The following is a 20,438-nucleotide window of genomic DNA, read 5'->3' on the forward strand; positions in this document are numbered from 1 at the left end:
ACATTCAATACAATAAAATGTGATATTAAAGGATAAAAATCTTACCTTTATATATTCCTTCTGCAGGACCTGTATGATGGCAGAACAGGTCTCTGGGATAATGATATCCAGAGCCTGGGGGGAGATGCCTGTCGAGAACTTCAAGTCCTGCAGACTTCTCCCTGTGGCCAAATACCGCAAGGTAGCGACCAACCTCTGCTCCAGAGTGATGGCTTGCCTCATGCAGGTATCCTGCCTGCTGATATAGGGGGTCAGCGAAGCCAACAAACGGTGAAATACGGGGTCCGTCATCCTGAGAAAGTTCCTGAAATCATCAGGATTATTCTCACGGATCTCACGGAGCAAAGGCATATGAGAGAACTGGTCACGCTGAAGCAACCAATTCTTGGTCCATGAACTCCTCCCCACCCTGTTCATGGACTGGACTTGTGTCAAGGTCAGGACAACAACACCAAGCCCCCGCACAGCACGAACTCTACGAGGAGTACGCATACGAAACATGGCTAGAAAACGGTCAGCTGCTCAGAACGAAGTAACAGAATGCACTGAAGAACAGCAAGGCCTGTGAAGAGCGACCTGAAAAACAGCAACGAGCAGGCAAGATCACACAGAAAACTCTGATACGAACTGACTGCACGCACTGAAGAGCAGATACAAACCCACAAGCACAAACTAAACGGCAGAAAACGATCTGAAAGCCACGAGTCTGAAAAAGCGCGAATCGTCTCTCACCAAACTTTTACTAACACGAGATTAGCAAAAGGAGCCAAAAGGGTGCCGCGCTTGGTTCTGAACTGGCCTTTTCTAGTCTCGTCGTACGTGGTGTACGTGACAGCGTGGTTGTCGATCGGAAATTCCGACAACTTTGTGCGATCGTGTGTAGGCAAAACAAGTTTGAGCCAACATCCGTCGGAAAAAATCCTAGGATTTTGTTGTCGGAATGTCCGAACAAAGTCCGACCGTGTGTACGGGGCATTATAGTACTCTCAATGCTATTTTAAATGCAATAACCAGTTCTTTTTTCAAATGGCATTTCTTCCTCTCTAAAATACATAGAAGCTGTTTAGATGGATAAAAAGCTTTATAGTGCTATCAGTGATAATTTAATATGCAAACAGTTTCCTTTTTCAGCAGTCATAAACAATTGTCAGCAGGTAGCAGCCATCCTCAGTAAGTAGCCCCTCCTATTGTGGAAGGAAAAAATGTATGAAAAGAGGCTCAGTAGCTTTGCAAGTTGCAGCGACTATCTGCAAATGGTAACTAATGCAGCGTACACACGACCGGACTTTCTGGCAGAAAAGGTCAAACGGAATCATTCCGTCGGACATTCCGGTCCTGTGTGGGCTTCATCGGACTTTTTCTTTCTAAAATTCTGACAGACCTAGAAATAGAACATGTTTCAGGGGCGTGGCTTGGTGGGCGGCTTGGATGGCAGCATAGTGGAGGAGCTCCGGCAACCACACAGACTTCTCGCCTAATAACCCAGCCTTGAGACACAAATGCCGAGCAAAAAGCTTTACAGCACCCCACAGAATCGTTCCCGAAGTGGGCAATCATCATCCGCTGCGAGGAATATCACAGAGTTGTTTAAACAGAAACCTGCAGCGGGCCGCAGCGTTGCGCCAAATGTGATGTGATGGCGCCGACACAGTACCATGAGGAGGAGTGCAGCGGTGACTCAGACTCGGCCGAGGAGGAAGCAGGTTGGGGGAAATCTAAATCAGACAAACCCCTGACTTATGCAGACATGTCCTGCTTTACAGCAGACATTAAGTCCACATTCTCAGCCGCAATTATAGACTTAAAAACAAACCTGGTGGTTCTCACTGAGAAGCTAGCAACCACAGAGCAAGCAGGAAGACAGAGAGACAAGGCAATACACAGGTTTGACAAGGTCTCCATCTCTCATGCTCAACATCTTATAGACATGAACAGGCGCTTGGAGGACCTTGAAAACAGGGGCAGGAGGTCCAACATCAGGGTGAGAGGGATCCCAGAATCCGTTGACACAGACCAAATTGTCCCTGCCCTCCAAAGAGTGTTCAATAGCCTGTTGGAGAGACAAGAGGACACAGAGATTGAATTCGTCCAGGCACATAAGGCCACCCAGACCAAGGGGCCCTGACATAGGCCCGCCAAGGGATATAATTTACTGTCTCCAGAACTTTCAATTGAAGGAGGTTATAATGCGAAAAGCAAGGAGAAATGAAAGAATCGTCTTTAACGGAGAAAATATAATGCTCTTTCAGGACTTGTCTCAGAATACTCTTAAAAAACGCAGGGCTCTGCATCCCCTACTCGACAAGCTGAGAGACAGAGATTTGAAATACTCTTGGCGCTTTCCCTTCGCGCTCGTTGTATCTTCTAATGGACACCAGCATATATTACGCACCCCGGCAGAACTCCCAAACTTTTGCGCTGGACTAAGGATGGACTTTGTGGATTTGCCAGACTGGTATGCGGATTTTACTTTACCTCCGACGAATCCGACACATTCCCCACTTTCCACACCTGAGAAAAGGATCCCTAAGAAAATGAGGCATGGTAAAGCAGGAGGTTCCAAATCGGGCACTCCAAACCCGAGATCCATGCCATCATGGGACCAAGCTGAGGGATAGATGGCAGTCAGGCCCACATCCCATTAATACTGTGGGCATACAGTAGTTGTGCTAAAATTTAACAAAGGTTCTCTCTTTTTCCCTCAGCACCGGATTTCCTTATCCACAGGTCTGCCTTTCATATATCAGGCTCTCGACCACGGACTTGGTCACTACCCCACCCAATGATAATTTGTTACTGCTTAGATACAGGCCCTTCATTGCCAGTTATGTTTGCAGTTATGAGATGGCGGCCAATATCCGGGGAAGTTGTCACGTGCACTAATAGCAGTAGCATTTGCACACATCTGTTCTTGGTACTATGCCATAGTAGCTGTTTGAAGTCCAGCTTCGCCTATTGAATGTGTCAGGGACGGGGGTGGGACGGTTGTTAGTTCAGACACCTACAAGGGGGTGACCATGGCGGGAGCTGTGTTGGGGCATTGAAACCATTGAGCAGCGTCTTGCTTCCTAATGGAAGAGGATGACTCAGTGACTCACAAGTTAGTGGGGTGCCGGGTCGTCGAATGGTTGGGTTGATTAACAAAGTTTATACAATTTTGCACTTAAGGCTGTGTATTGCCTAAAGGCATGTTTTGCCGTATTATTGTAATTTCTATATTTTTTGTTCTTTTCCTTTTGTTTTGCATTTTTGTGTTCCTCGGCTTTGCTGGCCAATTCACCAAGTGGCCGCCTCCCTCTTCCCCACTAAGTGACCTGGTCACACAGTAGTGTCCCAGAGTCACCACAGTCTGTCTAGATAGGGCTCTATCTAGAAGTTTATCAAAACCCTCTTTTTCCTATATCAGTTTATTTTCTTTCTCTATTAGGGATAATTCAGCCACATTGTTCACTTGATAGCAGAAGCTAATTGACCTGTCAGTGTTTCTTCCAGGCATCTCGTCACAACTCCACTCCTGAGCCTGCATCATGGCCTACGCCTCCTTGGGCCGCAACCCTAGGGTGATTTCACACAATGTGCTGGGACTGAACATCCTGGAAAAGCGCACCACGCCGCTCAGGGAAATCAAAAAAGGTAAACCACATTTTGTGTTATTACAAGAGACACATTTTAAAACTCACAAGAGACACATTTTAAAACTCACCATGTGCCAAGACTCACCGACTCAAATTTCACTAGGGCGTTTCACGCCACCAATGACCATAGAGAATCCAAAGGGGTTTCAATATTGGTAAGTAAGGATGCGCCCTTTGAACTGACAGAACAACTGACAGACACAGAGGGTAGGTTTCTTTTTTTAAAAGTAAAGTATGGAGGTGCACCCATTACAATAGTGAATGTCTATTTTCCAAATAAGGCACATTCAACCTTCTGCAAACATATAGTACAACGGCTACAGGGGTTTGCGGTGGGGTGTCTGATACTGGGTGAGGATTTTAACATCCCATTGAACCCACTGTCGGATACCTCTAATGGCTGCACCAGCATCAGATACAAGACACTCAAATACATCAAATCACTCTTACACTCTCTTCATTTGATAGACTCATGGAGATTCCTTAATCCAGATGGCCGAGACTATACATTTTACTCAATCCCACATGAGAAATATACACGTTTAGACTATCTTTTTATCACTCAGAATGACCTTCCTATTTTAACAGACGCCCACATAGGGATACAATCAATCTCAGATCACTTGCCAATAGCCCTTACATTGGACTTGACCAGGAGGCCCACGAAATCTCAGACCCGGAGACTTAACTCTTCCATTCTTACTGATCCAATTCTCCTGCCCAAACTAACGGCCTCCCTCAAAGACTACTTTGAACATAACTACACCCCAGAGATGGACCCACTAGTTATCTGGGAGGCCCACAAATGCACTATCATGGGGGAACTGATGAAAATGGGAGCTCCCCGCAAACGGCAAAGAGAGAAAGAAATAAAGCAATTGACAGACCTAATCCACAAATTAGAATCCCTACACAAACAATCCCTATCATTCAAATACGCCACAGAGTTGCTAGAAGCCAGAAAGACTTTGCAGCACATTTTAGATACCAGAACCAAGTGCTTTTTGTTCTTAAAAAAAAAAAGCTATACTATGAATCGGGCAACAAATCAGGGAGGACATTGGCAAGGGCTCTCAGGGAACACACGCATAGCAACATAATTATGGGCATCAGACGAACAAACGGTTCACTGGATGTTGCTATGGAAGCAATTGCAAAGCACTTCCACACTTTCCACAACACTCTCTACAACTTACCGCAGCAACACCGACAACCAGGTATGATGGGAGACAGGGTTCAGATCGTAAGAGATTTTCTCAACAATAGCGGAATTCCCTCACTAGATGATTTAGACGCCAACTCCCTTGAAACCCCGATAGACTCAAATGAGATTAGGAATGCTGTCAAGCATCTGAAACTGGGCAAGAGCCTGGGTCCGGATGGATTCACAGCTATTTACTACAAAACTTTTGTGGATCTCCTGATGTAACCGTTGGCAGCGGCCTTGAACTCCTTGTCCCAGCTCAGAGGGGTGACTCCAGACTGGCTTTCAGCCTACATAACGGTTACAGCAAAACCAGGTAAGGACCCCTCTGAGTGTGCGAGCTATCGACCTATATCCTTACTAAACTTGGATGTAGAAATCTTTGCAAAGATACTTGCCGGCAGATTGGGGCCCTACCTGCATAAATTGATAGGTCCTGAACAAGTGGGATTTATGCCAGGCCGTGAGGCTAAAGATAATGTAATTAAGTCTTTGCTCCTAATCCACTCGGCTAGATTGAACAACGTCGAGGACCTTCTCCTGTCCACAGATGCGGAGAAGGCCTTCGACCATGCGGCATGGGATTATATGCTAGCCACGTGTGCCATGTGGGTTTGGGCTCCAGGATGTTGGCATGGATCTCAGCTCTCTATCAAAACCCCACTGCCAGGTTGAAAATCAATGGCACGCTATCAGAGAAGGTTCACATCACAAACGGCACGTGACAAGGCTGTCCTTTATTGCCTCTCTTGTTCATTCTATCTTAGGAACCGTTTATTAGAACAATAAATGCTGACCCCTCTATAAATGATTTTGCGGTATCGGACAGGGAGTTCAAGGTTGCTGCCTACACAGACGACCTGTTATTTTTCTTGACTTAACTTCTTGTCACGCTGCCCAACTTAAAGTGGAGGGCCACCCTAAAAAAAAAAAATTACATCAAAAATCTTTAAAAAAATTTTTTTTTAAATGTGAAAAAAAAAAATTTTACTTACATGAAACCCTTGTTACTAGGCAGTCTTCCTAATTTGTCTCTTCCTATTCCGCTGCATGTCCTGCTCCTCGGTGTGCGGCCCCGTTGCCTTCTGGGAACTGTGTGTGTTCCCAGAAAACCACAGGCCCATTCACAGAGCGCTGCGCCGCTCGCGAGTGCGCAGTAGGAAACTGGCAGTGAAGCTGCAAGGCTCCGCTGCCTGTTTCCCTTACTTAGGATGGCGGTGCCAGGTCCCGAGAGCCGAGGGACGGGTCGGCCTCGGGCAGCCAACATCGCGGGCACCCAGGACAGGTAAGTCTACTTATTTAAAGTCAACAGCTACAGTGTTTGTAGCTGCTGACTTTTAAAAAAAATTATCCTGGCCGGAATCCCGCTTTAATTAAAGCGTTCGCACATTACGGATATGTATCTAACTTAAAGATAAATTACTCTAAGTTGGAGGCTATGAATGTGACTTTGCTGGACCATTCCCTGAAAAGCACTATGGAGAACTCCCCCTTCAAGTGGGACTCTAAGTCCTTGAAATACTTAGGCATTAAATTGACACCACAGATCCACTCAATTTATGACCAAAACTTCCCTCCACTACTTAAAAACATCGAGAAAGACCTAGACAAATGGCACACCGGTTTCTTTTCGTGGTTTGGATGTGTGGCCATTATCAAAATGACCGTTCTCCCCAGGATCCTTTATTTATTGCGCACCTTACCAGTCAAGCTACCCCGTAGCATGTTTAATAATCTGTGCGCAATGCTCATGAGGTTTATCTGGGCTCACAAAAAATCAAGAATTAAGTATGAAACTCTACTTAGAATAAAGGATCATGGGGGGTTGGGACTACCCAACTTTAGGGATTAAATTAGATAAAAAACAACCAAGCGCTGTAATGGACACACAGTAATGTATATGACTAAACTGAATGAGTGAAAAGAAGAGAAATACAAATATAAATATACCTAAGCGAATATTTGGATTGAACGATAAAATTAAGCTGCTGTCAATCAAACAGAGATCGGAATCCCATATAATTTAAAGATGTATAAAGATAAAATTGATGCGCTCTAATGCACCGTTCAATCAATGTGAATCAATGAAATCATACTAAAATGTGATAAGATGTATGTGAACATACTGATATGAATTAATTATAAGAAAAAAAAAATTGTGTGCAGATACACTGCGAGTATAAACTAAAAAATGTGCAAATCCACTAAAAATTGCTAAGATAGTGCAAATTACTCCAAACAAAATACCACAAGAATAAAAATCAATAAATATATAGAAATGTGTGCAAATATGCTGAAAAAGAATGCACACAGAACTTGTGCAAAAAAAGAAATATGTGCAAACTCTCCAAGATAAGTGTTAGTAGCATGTGAGTGCGTGTACAAATTCCTAAATACTTAATAGAAATTACTTAATAGAAAAAAATCCCTGTGACATACACTATAACTCCATAATGATAATAAAATGCATAAATAAATAAATCAATAAATAACGATTAGTGAGTGTCGGTGATATATGTATAGAGTGCCGATTAGATGCACATAAACATGGATAATTTAGTTCATGAGATGGGATTGATGGCTAACACAGCTGTTCATTCCTCAATTTAAATTCCTGCAATGTTTATATATTCACAATAATGGAAGTTTCCACCACAGCTGCAAATGATAAATTCTCAGTGCCAGATGATTATGAAAGAGAAACAAAGAAACAGAATCATTGCGCAATGTAACCAAACAAAGTCCACAAGCAAAAACAGCACAGTGATAAACTCACGTGCGCCCGATTGTGTTAAGGCATGCAGATAAGCAGATCTCAGTTGCCGCTACGGACGAGGCTTGTCAGACAAGCCGCTGCTGCTTGATACAATGTAATACAACACAGCCACGTCCTAGGCTCCTCCCACGCAATGCGTCACTGACACATGACTTTCTCAAGGATAAAGCCTGAGATGCCAGCGTCTCCGTATAAAAGCATTCAGGTAACCATAGTGACGGCGCTATGATCATCGGATCATCACACTGCTTGCTGCTTCTGATTGCATGTGTATATTTGTATTAAAACCTATATTTAATCATTACATCCTAAAACAATTTATAATAACAAGATACAATTACAAGTTATATGATACAATTAAACATAAGAAAAATAACATAATGAGAGCCTATGTTCATATAATGATGGACTCCCTCAAGTGGTGCAGGGTAGTATTGCATACTTCTAAGTTTACAATGTGGTTGATTTCTCCAAATGCCGAAGGCTGATGTTTTCACTCATAGTGTTGCTCCTTACTCAATGGTATAGATTACAATCAATGTAATAATATCACTCTATGTCTTTCATTTATGAATTAATCTGGTGATATTTCTACAGAATATAAAAACTTTATCTAGAGCATAAATAAATCACATTATAAATACATGTACCAGTACTATATGATTAATTCCGGGAGAAAACCAATTCATAATTATATATTATTAAAAAGTTAAAAATATGTTACATTGAAATATATGTATAGGTAAGACAAAAATTAGAAAAAATTAAAAAATGTAAAACATATATTTCTAAAATATTAAAACATTTAAAAAAATAATTTATTTATATAACCCAATTAAAAATAATAAATCCCATTGTGACGTGCTCAGTAATCTGTTATGAAACAATTGATATCGAATCCAATATTGAGGCCTTTTGGCGCAAGGGTACCCATCTCATATATCCATTTTGATTCGGTTTTGCTCAGTTCTCTGATCTTATTTGAGCCCCTCCAATGGGGTTTGTATCTCTGAATTGCCCAAAACTTTAGCTCTGTGGGGTCACTATTATGGTGCGTAGCAAAGTGTTTGGACACACTATGCTTCGGAAAAGCTTTTTTTATGTTTTGAATATGTTCCCTTATTCTTTTTCACACAGGTCTTTTCGTTCTGCCTATATATTGCAGTGAACACGAGCATTGTAGGACATAGACTACACCTTCAGTCCTACATGACATAAAGTCCTTAATGTCATATTCTTTTTTGGTGCTAGTAGATGTAAATTTATTACATTTTTGCCCATTTTGTTGGGTGTTTTTGCAGGCATAGCACCTCTTGCAAGAAAAGAACCCTTTCCCCTGAAAAAAGATAATTCTGTTACACGTTTGGGTGGTTCTGGTACATTTTTTGCTATCAGATCTCTTAGCGTTGGTACTCGCCTATAAATGAAGCGTGGTTTGTCAGGTAGAATGTTGCCAAGAGTGTTATCTGTTTTAAGAAGAGGCCAGTATTTATTAATAATTTTTTCCATTTTTTTATGTTGTGCACTGAAGTTCATTATCAGGGGTATATCATTATTAATTGTTTTATTATCTTTAATTTTATCATGAATGAGTACATCTCTTGGAGTTTGGTTAACTTCTTCAATTTTTTCCCAAATAAATTCTTTACTATATCCTTTGTCTTCAAACTTCTTCCCCATCCATTGTGCTTGTGTTAAAAATTCCTTATTATTAGAACAAGGAAAAGGAAGGGGAAAGAAATTGCGCTCGGTGTTCAATTTAAAAAGTGAAAAAGACGTGAAGTGAGTCCTGCAGCTAAAACACAATAACCCCAATACAAGGGCACACAAACTAAACAATATATAAAACAGTGTAGCGCTGGACTAATAAGAATACGCATATATAGAGGAATGTTCCGGAGCTCCGGGAGAGGATGAAAGTTGCCGTCTTCCTGTATTTTGCACTTAGTGACGTTTCTGAGGGGAAAGCAAGAAAAGCTTAAGGTGGTACACTGCTGGAGTAGCAAGGTCATGTCAGAGTACACATTTTACCCGGAACAGCCATAAGGATCGCACAGAGCAGAGGAATGGAAGCACTTTTGAAGTGAACATCATTCGCCCTGAGGCACCCACTTTGTCGCTTGGTACCCCTGTAGGGGTGATTATTTCTGGTGAGTGGGGTAGCAGAGGGGGGAGAGGACTTCAAGTCACCTTATGAAAAAAATCGCACAGAAGTCACTACGGTGTACCCTCTTGGATGAAATAAACAGCATTTTCAGCTGAACTCTGTTTTCCTCACCTGGTTAACAATATTTGTTCTGCATGGATTATATATATGAACTTTTTTAACCATACTACTTGTTACAAACAAAAGAAATTTGAATTACTTGTGAGTCCAGCCCTCTCATATTCCAAATGATGATTGGTACTTCAGCCATGTTGAAAAAAGACATACATGGGCTATAACGTATACACCCGCCCATAAGTGGTTGTATCCGAAGGGGGCCAGCAAACATGAAGCTGTAACTGACTTAGTGATGACAAACAGTCTTGAGGTGCAGTGCAGATGTGTGACATCATAACGAAAGCCCCTCTTGGCTTGCCATAGGAATACTTGGAGAACACCTGAAAATCATTGGCGAGGACACCATCTGGATTCACACATCCCTACTGAGCCTGTTTTGACCCCCCTGAATAAGGGTGGTCGCAGGCTGTCCGGTAAGCCTCCAACTTTAATCCCTTGGTGGTGGGCAACAGCTGCGGTGGAATATTGAACCAGAATTTGTGTTGGAGTGTCACCACGTTTTGGGACTTTTGTTCATAACTTATTGGGACTGTCTTAATTTATTTATTTTAATTTTTCACTTTCATTGTGATCATTAAGCATAAGGATCAACTAACAATACATAAGTGAACAAAGTTCCTTATCACATGTTGATGTAATTTCAATTTTTGCTGCCACATTGGTCCACATAATTTATTTTAAGTTCACCTTTTTTGTATACTTTTATATCAATTTTCGTTTTTTGATATACGTAGGCGCACTTGATTAATTTTTAGTGTCACAATACACGTATATAGACACTGGATTGTTCTAGATTAAGTGGTATATGGTTTCTTTCGCATTTACTTACACATTTATAGGTCCTGGTTCACTCGCATACACTAATATATGCGTATTCTTATTAGTCCAGCGCTACACTGTTTTATATATTATTATTAGAACAGTTTCTTCTGAGACGTATAAATTGTCCTTTAGGGATATTAATTAAGCAAGGTTGATAATGGCAGCTGTCAGTAGGTATGTAGGTATTCCTTTCAACTGGTTTGAAGAACGTTTTGGTACTGATGGAATTGTTGGTGAGCTGTATTTCTAGATCCAGAAAGTGGACTGCTTTATCACTTATCTCATATTGAAGTTTAATATTTTTTTGATTAATGTTTATTCGGTTGAAGAACTGGACTAGGCTTGGTTCATCCCCTTTCCATATTACTAAACACTCATCAATAAATCTTTTGTATAGTACCATACTCTCTGGAACATCTGAGAAAATGTCTTCTTCCTCCCATTTGGCCATGAAAACATTGGCTACACTTGGGGCATATTTGGCTCCCATTCCAATACCAGTTAATTGTCTGTAATATTTTTCATTGTACCAAAAGTAATTGTGTTGGATTCCAAAGGCTAGACTTCTTAAAATTAATCTTTTTAGTTTTGAGATAAGGTTACTAAATTTATCCATAGCCCATTTGGAAGCCTCTATCGCGTCACTGTGATCAATTACTGTATACAGGGAAGCTACATCAGCTGTTGCAATAATGTATTTCTCTCCTGGTTTTAAAACCAGAGTTTCCAATATTTGTATTGAGTACTGTCCGTGATACTTTTTTATTTGCACTAACATACAATTTTTCAGGACAAGCTTTCGGGGTATGTCCCCTTCTTCAAGGTCCAAGCAGTACTGATTCACAAATTTTTAAGCAGAATGTTAAAGAAGAAGAAGAAAAAAAAAAAGAGAAAACCAAACACATACAAATCAATGGTAATAAAGATAGCAGCAGAGTTAGTGAGATAAGACAGAGGGAGAGCTAGGGGGGGATGCAGGGGGGATACTAATCACAGAGCGGTCGTAAAACTTTAGCATAATGTGTAAGGAAACCAATATCTAAATTCAGGCCATTATTCTTCGTGTCAAAAAGAAGTATCATTCTTAGTTCAAACGTTTTCCTTTCCTGGATAGTTCTGAAATTCCCTTTAATACGGCTACAATCAAATCAATATTTGTATCAAATGTTTCATATCTCTGAGGTATGCTCTGGTTTGAGGTACTAAGGGTTGCAAAAATTTATCAACATATTCTCCCAATCTGGCGTTAATTGACTGTATGCCATTTATGATGGGTCTCCCTGGCGGCTGTTCTACATTTTTGTGTATTTTAGGCACCGTGTAAATGATGGGTACTCTACAGGTGTCCGGTATTAGGTATTTTGATTCTTTTTTGGTTAAGACTTTCTTTCCAACTCCTTTCAAGATTAGATCTGATAGCTCCCATTTATATTCCCTTGTTTGGTTCCCTTTAAGTTTAATATACGTATTAGTGTCACTCAGTTGTTCTAATAATTCCCTGTTGTAATATTGTTTTGACAATATGACAATTGCTCCTCCTTTATTGGCTGGTCTCACTGCAATTTCCTTATTTTGTTCTAGTTGTTTTATTCCCATTTGGATGGTTTGAGATTCATACTTTTTTTGTTGTATTTTAGTTTTTCCAGCTCTTGTGTCACCATTCTATTGAACACTTCAATGTGTTCATTGTTTGGAACAGGTGGGTTAAACAATGATTTATTTCTCAGACTGCTGTAGATAACTCCCCCTGTGGTTTCAGTCTCCATGGTGTGTATGATGGGGGGCTTTGATAACATATCTTTTTTAATGTTGAGTTTTCTGAGGTATTTTTGAATATCAACATACATTTTGAATTTGTTTAAATTACTCGTGGGGGCAACTTAGGTCACCTTCCCACAACAAACCACTTTTGGCAAGAGATTGCTATCATCAATCCAAAATTAAAGATCTTGTCACTCTTAAAAAAGACAATAACCTGCCTGACTTACCTTTCTGGGTGTATTTACAAATTTGTAGCTATCTTCACAGTAATGAACAATTAGGCAACTTTTCCAGACCCTTGACAGAATTTGAGTCGGTGTTTCACACGGGTGAGCTAGTGGGCAAAACAACTTCAATCATCTACACCTGGCTACAGAGGGGAAAAAAGCAGATGGATGACAGACTCAGGAGGCAGTGGTCAGAGGCACTACAGGTAACACCCAAACAATGGCAGAACGCATATATTTTATCACATAAATGTTCCATAAGTACTAAAGTGCAAGAGACCGCTTACAAATTGTTGACACATTGGTATCTCACACCAGCGAAACTACACAAATGGAATCCACAAGTAACTGATCGATGCTGGAGGTGCATGGGAGATATGGGTTCTTTATTTCACATCTGGTGGCAATGCCCCATAATCACTCCATTTTGGGACAAAGTGATAGATCTGATCATTCTAATCACAGGGACCTCATTACCACTTGACGCTGCATGTTGCCTGTTACACATATCAAAATGGCCCCTAAAGAAATACAAAAACTCTCTTACAAAACACCTCCTAAATGCAGCGAAATCTCTTATTCCAATTCATTGGAACTCCCCCCGGGTTCCAACTGTGGCAGAGTGGCTTCACAGAGGCGCAGAAATCTATGAAATGGAGGACACCCTAGCTCAATCCAGTGAACAGGTTAAGAGGTTTCATGTGACATGGCAACCCTGGACTGTTTTTAAATATTCTAGGACCTTTGCAGACATCACAGTCAACAAATAGTAGGTTTGGGTCTTGGCTGGGAGGTCTGCAAGCGATGATAGGTCCTCCTGGTATGCCATGATGGTGCTGAACGGTGTGGCTGATCCCCATTCTTCTTTTCATTTCTTTCTCCCTTTATATCTTTTTTCCACAAGAATGACAGACAAGTCAGGGTTCATCACTTACTAATTTCATATGTTGTTTCCTAGGCTAAACACATTGAGTCAAGAAAGAAATAGTGTGATAGTTTTCATTATAAAACATTCTGATTGTCATACCAGCTATAGCATATAAACACCTCTTTGTTAGAATATGTCTAAGTTAAATATACATATCTTGAGAATTATTCAGTCTACCTTGTATGGATACTTGTTACAATTGTTGTTACTGATTTGTACTGATTTTTCATTTCAAAAAACTTCTTGTAATGTTAAAAAAAAAAAACATTTTCAAATCTTTCCAACGGAATCAGTACCTATCAGGAAAACCGCTCGTCTGTATGCGATTCCGACGGACCAAAAATGATGCAAGGGCAGCTATTGGCTACTTGCTATTGAATTTCTGCCTTCTAGTCCCGTCGTACGTCATCGCATTCTAAACGATCAGACTTTGGTGTGATCATGTGTAGGCAAGTCCGTTTCAGCGGAACTCCATCAGAACTCCGTCGGAAAAACCATCGGAGTCTATTCTGACGAAAAGACCGGTCGTGTGTACGCGACATAACAGTAGCAATTATCAAAAAACAGCAGGAACTACCGGCAGACAAAAGTAATAATAGATGTCTGCAGATAATAATGTATAAGAAGAGACTCAGTCGCTTTGGAGCCTTATGCCCCGTACACACGAGTGGAATTTCTGTTGGAAAAATCTTGGATGGTTTTTCCGACGGAATTCTGCTCAAGCTTGGCTTGCATACACACGGTCACACAAAAGTTCTCTGAACTTTTGAGCATCAAGAACGCGGTGACGTACAACACTATGACGAGCCGAGAAAATGAAGTTTAATGCTTCCAAGCATGCGTCGAATTGTTTCCGAGCATGCGTGTTTTTTCTGCGGGGTCGAAATTGCATATAGATGAACAGAATTTCTGTCAAGAACTTTTTCCGTCGGAAAAAATAGAGAACCAGCTCTCAATCTTTTGCTGGCGGAAATTCAGACAGAAAAAGTTGGATGCAGCATACACACATTTGGAATATCCGACCAAAAGCTCCAATCACACTTTTTTTGACGGAAGTTCCGACCGTGTGTATGCAGCATTAGGCGACTATCCACAAATGGTAACAAACAGTGGCAGTTATCGGAAAACAGCAGGAACTATCAGCAGGCAAGATAATCTTCAGCCAGTAGAAATGAGTGCCTGAAGATAGCAGCAACAGCACTTTTCAGCATTGATTAGCACGTGATGGCAATTGTCAACAATTCTCTGCGATTTAACAGCCAATGTCAATTTTTAACAACAAGCCTTCATTTCTTCCTTTCTAGAGCCTGTAAGCACTATACAGGTGAAGAGAGAGAGAAAAAAAGAAAAGCTTTATAATGCTCTCAGTGCTATTTTAAGTGCAGTAGACAGTTTCTTTCTCCAGTGGCATTTTCTTCCTCTCTAGGATACTTAAAAACTGTTTAAAAGGATAAGAAACTTTAGTGCTCTCAGTAATATTTAATATGCAAACAGTTCCTTTTTCCAATCGCATTTCTTCCTCTCTGAGTCAAACATAAAAAGCTATTTAGGTAGTAAGAAAAAACTGAAAAAAGAAAAAAGTGCACTGTCACTTTTTGAAAAGAGTAGGGCTGTGCGGGGCTCCGCCCACACAGCCACATCATTCCATCACACTTTCCCATGGATGAATGTACTACAAGTTCCGTCATCCATCGTATCTTGTAGTTCTGAATGAACTGTGGGGGTGCTGATGAGCGATCCCGTAGTTCATTCACAAGGCCCGCAGGGCTTGTCTGCAGAAGCCTGACATTGCACCCTGATCCACTAATCACAGGTGCAATGCTTTCCAGGCTCCTGCAGAAAAAAAATAATAAATGCACATTTTTTTCGGCAAAAATTTGTGCATTTATTTATTTATTTATTTCTGGAAAGGTGAACTTATCCTTTAAATTAAAGGAAAGATGGTCTGGCTAGGCTGAGTGTGCAGCAAATTGAATCAACAACAGGTACTCAATCAGTCTTGAACACAAGTTTTATGGGATAACAGGTAACAGCAGAACCTTACAAGTTAAAGCCATGGAACTACATGTACCAGCCTGCCTGCTGATCTTTAGGAATAGAGGAGACAACAAAGCTACAGATCTGTCACATCTACTATATACATACTAGTATGATGACTGACCTGCAACTATTATCTTATCTGACTTGTAATCTGCAAACTAAGTAAAAACCAAACTTGGACTCCAAGATTTTTCAGCAGTTACTGGTTCGAAAAAGTTCAAAGTTTCCAGAGTTACCGTAAGGACCTATCATAACAGTTTCCAGTAAATCTACATTACAACATTTTTGTTTAATTATTTGTTAAAGTGAGGTCAATAAATTAGAAACAGACTTCAGTAAATTTGACATTGTGAAAATTTTGTTTAATTTATTGTAATGCACAAATAATCTAATTTTGATCAAATAAACAAAGTCTTGTATCAGTCTTGTAAGTTTTTCTCCCTTTGTATCTCTTTGGGAAGATTTCCTATTTACTTTCTATGGCATAGATACAATATGAAGTTAGAAATATCCTCCCCAAACTGCTCCTTTATTAAGTTGATACTGAAATGGTGTTCCCATTTAAAAAATGTCTTTGTTTTTACTTAAATCTGCAAAAACAGTATATAGATTCTTAAGGCAGAGAGCTTGAAGAATAAAATAGCAATGCCGCCAATTTCTTTAACCACTTCAGCCCCGGAAGGTTTACCCCCCTTCATGACCAGGCCATTTTTTGCGATACGGCACTGCAATATTTTGCCTGGCAATTGCGCTGTCATACAAAGCTCTCTTTTGGTGGTATTTGATCACCTCTGCGGCTTTTATTTTTTACACTATAAACAAAAAAAGACTGACAATTTAGAAAAAAAAAAAAACAATATCTTTTACTTTCTGCTATAAAACACATCCAATAAATAAATGTTAAAAATCAAATTTCTTCATCAATTTAGACCAATATGTCTTCTGCTACATATTTTTGGTAAAAAAAATCACAATAAGCATATATTGATTGGTTTGCACAGAAGTTATAGTATACCGCGCTAAACAATAAAAAAATGTGTTTACAAAAATTATATGTTTCAAAAGTAACATACACAAACAGGTAAGTAAATGAATAAATAAAGTCAATAATCCACAACCAAGTGCCAATATATTTGTTAGTTCATCAAACGTGACAATGAAAATACAATGGTGTCTCCAAAGAAAAGTGCGTCTCCTTTCACCAGCTACTAGGTAAGTATTCTACTCACCAGATGGTATTGACACCCATGACAGGTAGTCAAAAACAGCAAACAGCCAAGGATCCAGAGACAGCAGCTCAAGGCAAATATGTTCCCTGAATGGATATTGTATGTCAACCAAAAAGAAGAAAACAGAAGCTCATCATAGTGTAGTAACATTAAAAAGCATGTTTATTAAAACTACAGATTGCACTTACACAACAGAGATGAAAATCATGCCCACAGAAAATGGCAGGGACGCTGTCTGCGTTCCACTTGCGTTACAACTGATGACGGAAGTGACGTAGCACATATCACGGGACCCAACGCGTTTCTTCAGCAGTGTCTGATGTCATCAGGGGTCATGTGGATAGGATTGTGTGTGAAATCTCCCTGCTGTCAGGTCCACACGACGTATGGACCTGGCAGCAAAAGGGTTAAATGCTTTATTTTTTACACCTTTTTTCACAAAATTTTCCTTTTTATCACACAGTGGACCAGAAATCCCCTATGTGATGTTAATTGGTTGTGACAGTAATTCTTTAACCACTTGAATCATTATACACCCTCTTCATGACCAGGTCATTTTTCAGTTTTCAGCATTGCCATCCCTTGAATGACAATAACTCTTATTGGAGACAGATAGAGCTTTGTTTTGGTAGTATTTAACTGCTTCTGCCCCGGAAGGTTTACCCCCCTTCGTGACCAGGCACTTTTTTGCGATACGGCACTGCATTACTGACAATTGTGCAGTCGTGCAACATTTTACTCAAATAAAATGTAAGTCCTTTTTTTTCCCACAAATAGAGCTTTCTTTTGCTGGTATTTGATCACCTCTGCAGTTTTTATTTTTTGCGCTATAAACAAAAAAAGACCGAAAAGTTTGAAAAAAAAACAATATTTTTTACATTCCGCTATAAAATATATCCAATAAAAAAATGTATACAAATCGAATTTCTTCATCAATTTAGACCAATCTGTATTCTGCTACATGTTGTTGGAATCAAAATTCAAATAAGTGTATATTGAATGGTTTGCACAAAAGTTATAGCGTCTACAAACTATGGGATATTTTTATGCAATTTTTATTTATTTCATTTTTTTACTAGTAATAACGGCGATCAGAGACTTATAATGGGACTGCGACATTGCGGCGGACAAATCGGACACTAAGTGACACTTTTGACACTTTTTTGGGGACCAGTGGCACTAATACAGTGATCAGTGCTAAAAATATGCACTGTCACTGTACTAATGACACTGACAGGGAAGGGGTTAACATCAGGGGTGATCAAATGGTGTAATGTGTCCCTGGGGGAGGTGCCAGTACTGTGGGAAGACAGAGATCCGTGTTCCCGATTAACATAATCAGTACAAATTAATATCATCTGGTTCAGTCTCAACTGATGGCCTATAAAAAGGTGTCTCATTACCAAGGTGTCACACAAGAAACATCTCAAGATGAGTAAAAGCAAAGAGCTCTCTCAAGACCTTTGCAACCTTATTGTTGCAAAACATACTGATGGCATTGGTTCCAGAAGGATTTCTAAACTTCTGAAAGTTCCAGTGAGCACTGTTGGGGCCATAATCTGGAAGTGAAAAGAACAACATTTCACCATAAATCGGCCACGACCAGGTGCTCCCCACAAGATTTCTGACAGAGGAGTGAAAAGAATTATCAGAAGAGATGTCCAAGAGCCAAGGACCACTTGTGGAGAGCTTCAAAAAGACCTGGAATTAACAGGTACAATTGTTTCAAATAAAACAATAAGTAATGTACTCAACCGTCATGGCCTGTATGCACACTTACCATGCAGGACAACATTGCTGAAGAAAAAGCATGTTGAAGCTTGTTTAAAATTTGCTGCACAACATTTAGACAAGTCTGTGAAATACTCGGAGAATATAGTGTGGTGAGATGAGACCAAAATGGAACTCTTTGGATACCATAATACACACCATGTTTGGAAGTCAAATGGCACTGCACATCACCTCAAAAACACCCCCATACCAACAATGAAGTTTGGAGGTGGGAACATCATGGTGTGGGGCTGTTTGTCAATATATGGCACTGGTAAACTTCATATCATTGAAGAAAGGATGAATGGAAAAATGTACCAAGACATTCTTGATAAAAGATGAAATGAGGGTGGACATTTCAGCAAGACAATGATCTCAAACTTATTTGTTTTGGTTTCTTTGCATGTATGGATTGCATGGGTTGTTACGATATGTGGTGAAAATTTCAAGTCAATATGTACCTAGAAAAATGGTGATGTGTTCAATACTTATTTTACCAGCTGTAAATAGTCAGTATGGCGCTGCAGTTCTCTACTTATTCCACCAGGTGGTGGGAAAGTATCTGAAACAACACAAAGGCAGCCAAAGCACACATCCGCCCTAGTGTAACACAGTTTATTTAGACCAGTATGGAAAACTTCACCCAATGCACTCACATTTTATAAGTAAGATAAGCATGTCAGTGTTCTTAATCCACTGTCCTGGATGGCAGCTGCAAGATCCAGATGGAAGGCAAGATCCCTGAGGAGCTCTGACAGCCTGAGATCACAAAGACTGCCTTAGCCAGACACCGGCTTGCCTATTCCACTGCGCATGCGCAGCGGATTCAGCTCTGTAGGATGCCAGCACCACACTCCATAGGATGGAACCTGCAACACGGGGGAGAGTGGAAGGAAAGAAACACATGTCAGAGTTGCAATGACAAATGCATTTCGGAGGACATCAGCAGGACTGTCCTCTGTGCGTCTTAGTGAAGAAATGTTGCATGGTAATGCAACTACAAACAATATGGAGCAAAGCCTCAAGCTTTAAATATAGGCAGATAGTGCTGATGAGGGTTTCCAGCACATGAAAGTGACTAAGTCACAGTAGAGACAGCGGAGACAGCCCAGAGGCTGGAAATCCATGTCATTCTCAGGACCAGGAACAGCAGCAGGATGGGGCTTCCTCCAAGCTGTATGGTGAGAAGTAGAGCATGGAGCTTATGTGTGTAGCACTATATGGATAACGTATGAAGTCAGCACTCAATCCCTCAGCCTGCAGTACAACCAGTGGTTGTGGTAAATCTGAAAAGGTGCCCAATGGGGCAGACATTGAGGTAGCTCCCAGTACTTCAGCCCAACTGGCAGTGAGTGTTCAGAGAAAGGGACTGTGCCATGGCTCTAGACCTGAAAAATACTAAAACAATAGTCATGTCTGGAAAGCACTGCAATACAGAGCTCAGTTCCTGAATGTCACACTCAAGGCTGATCCAAGTCCAGTCTAGCATGGTCCAGCTAAGGGCTCCAAAGCTAGGCTGAAGAAATGCCAATCCAGATAGCTGTTACATAGAAAGACCAGCTTGAGCAGCAACATCAATGAGGAATCTTAATAGAAGTCAGTTTTCAGCCAAAGAAAAGCAATCAACCTCCCAGGGTCTGTGCATAGATTTTTGTCTATTTAGATGAAGGTGCATTTTGCTGCTAAAGAAAATATCAAGAATACTTAACTATAGGTGCTTTTTTCCGCCATGGAGTCCCGTTTACTCTTATGCAACATGGCA

General features: G+C 40.5%; 1 long non-coding RNA gene across 1 annotated transcript in view; it reads left to right on the forward strand.

Moving 5' to 3' along the window:
- Window positions 1–7,605: 7,605 nt before the first annotated feature.
- Window positions 7,606–20,438, forward strand: part of LOC141106438 (uncharacterized) — a 56,175-nt gene continuing 43,342 nt past the window's right edge. Inside the window, exon 1 of the long non-coding RNA XR_012235715.1 lies at window positions 7,606–7,820. This is a non-coding gene — a long non-coding RNA (uncharacterized lncRNA). The remainder of the gene's footprint in view (window positions 7,821–20,438) is intronic.

Source organism: Aquarana catesbeiana, linkage group LG08, assembly GCF_042186555.1.
Source record: "Aquarana catesbeiana isolate 2022-GZ linkage group LG08, ASM4218655v1, whole genome shotgun sequence".
NCBI classification, from domain to species: Eukaryota; Metazoa; Chordata; class Amphibia; order Anura; family Ranidae; genus Aquarana; species Aquarana catesbeiana.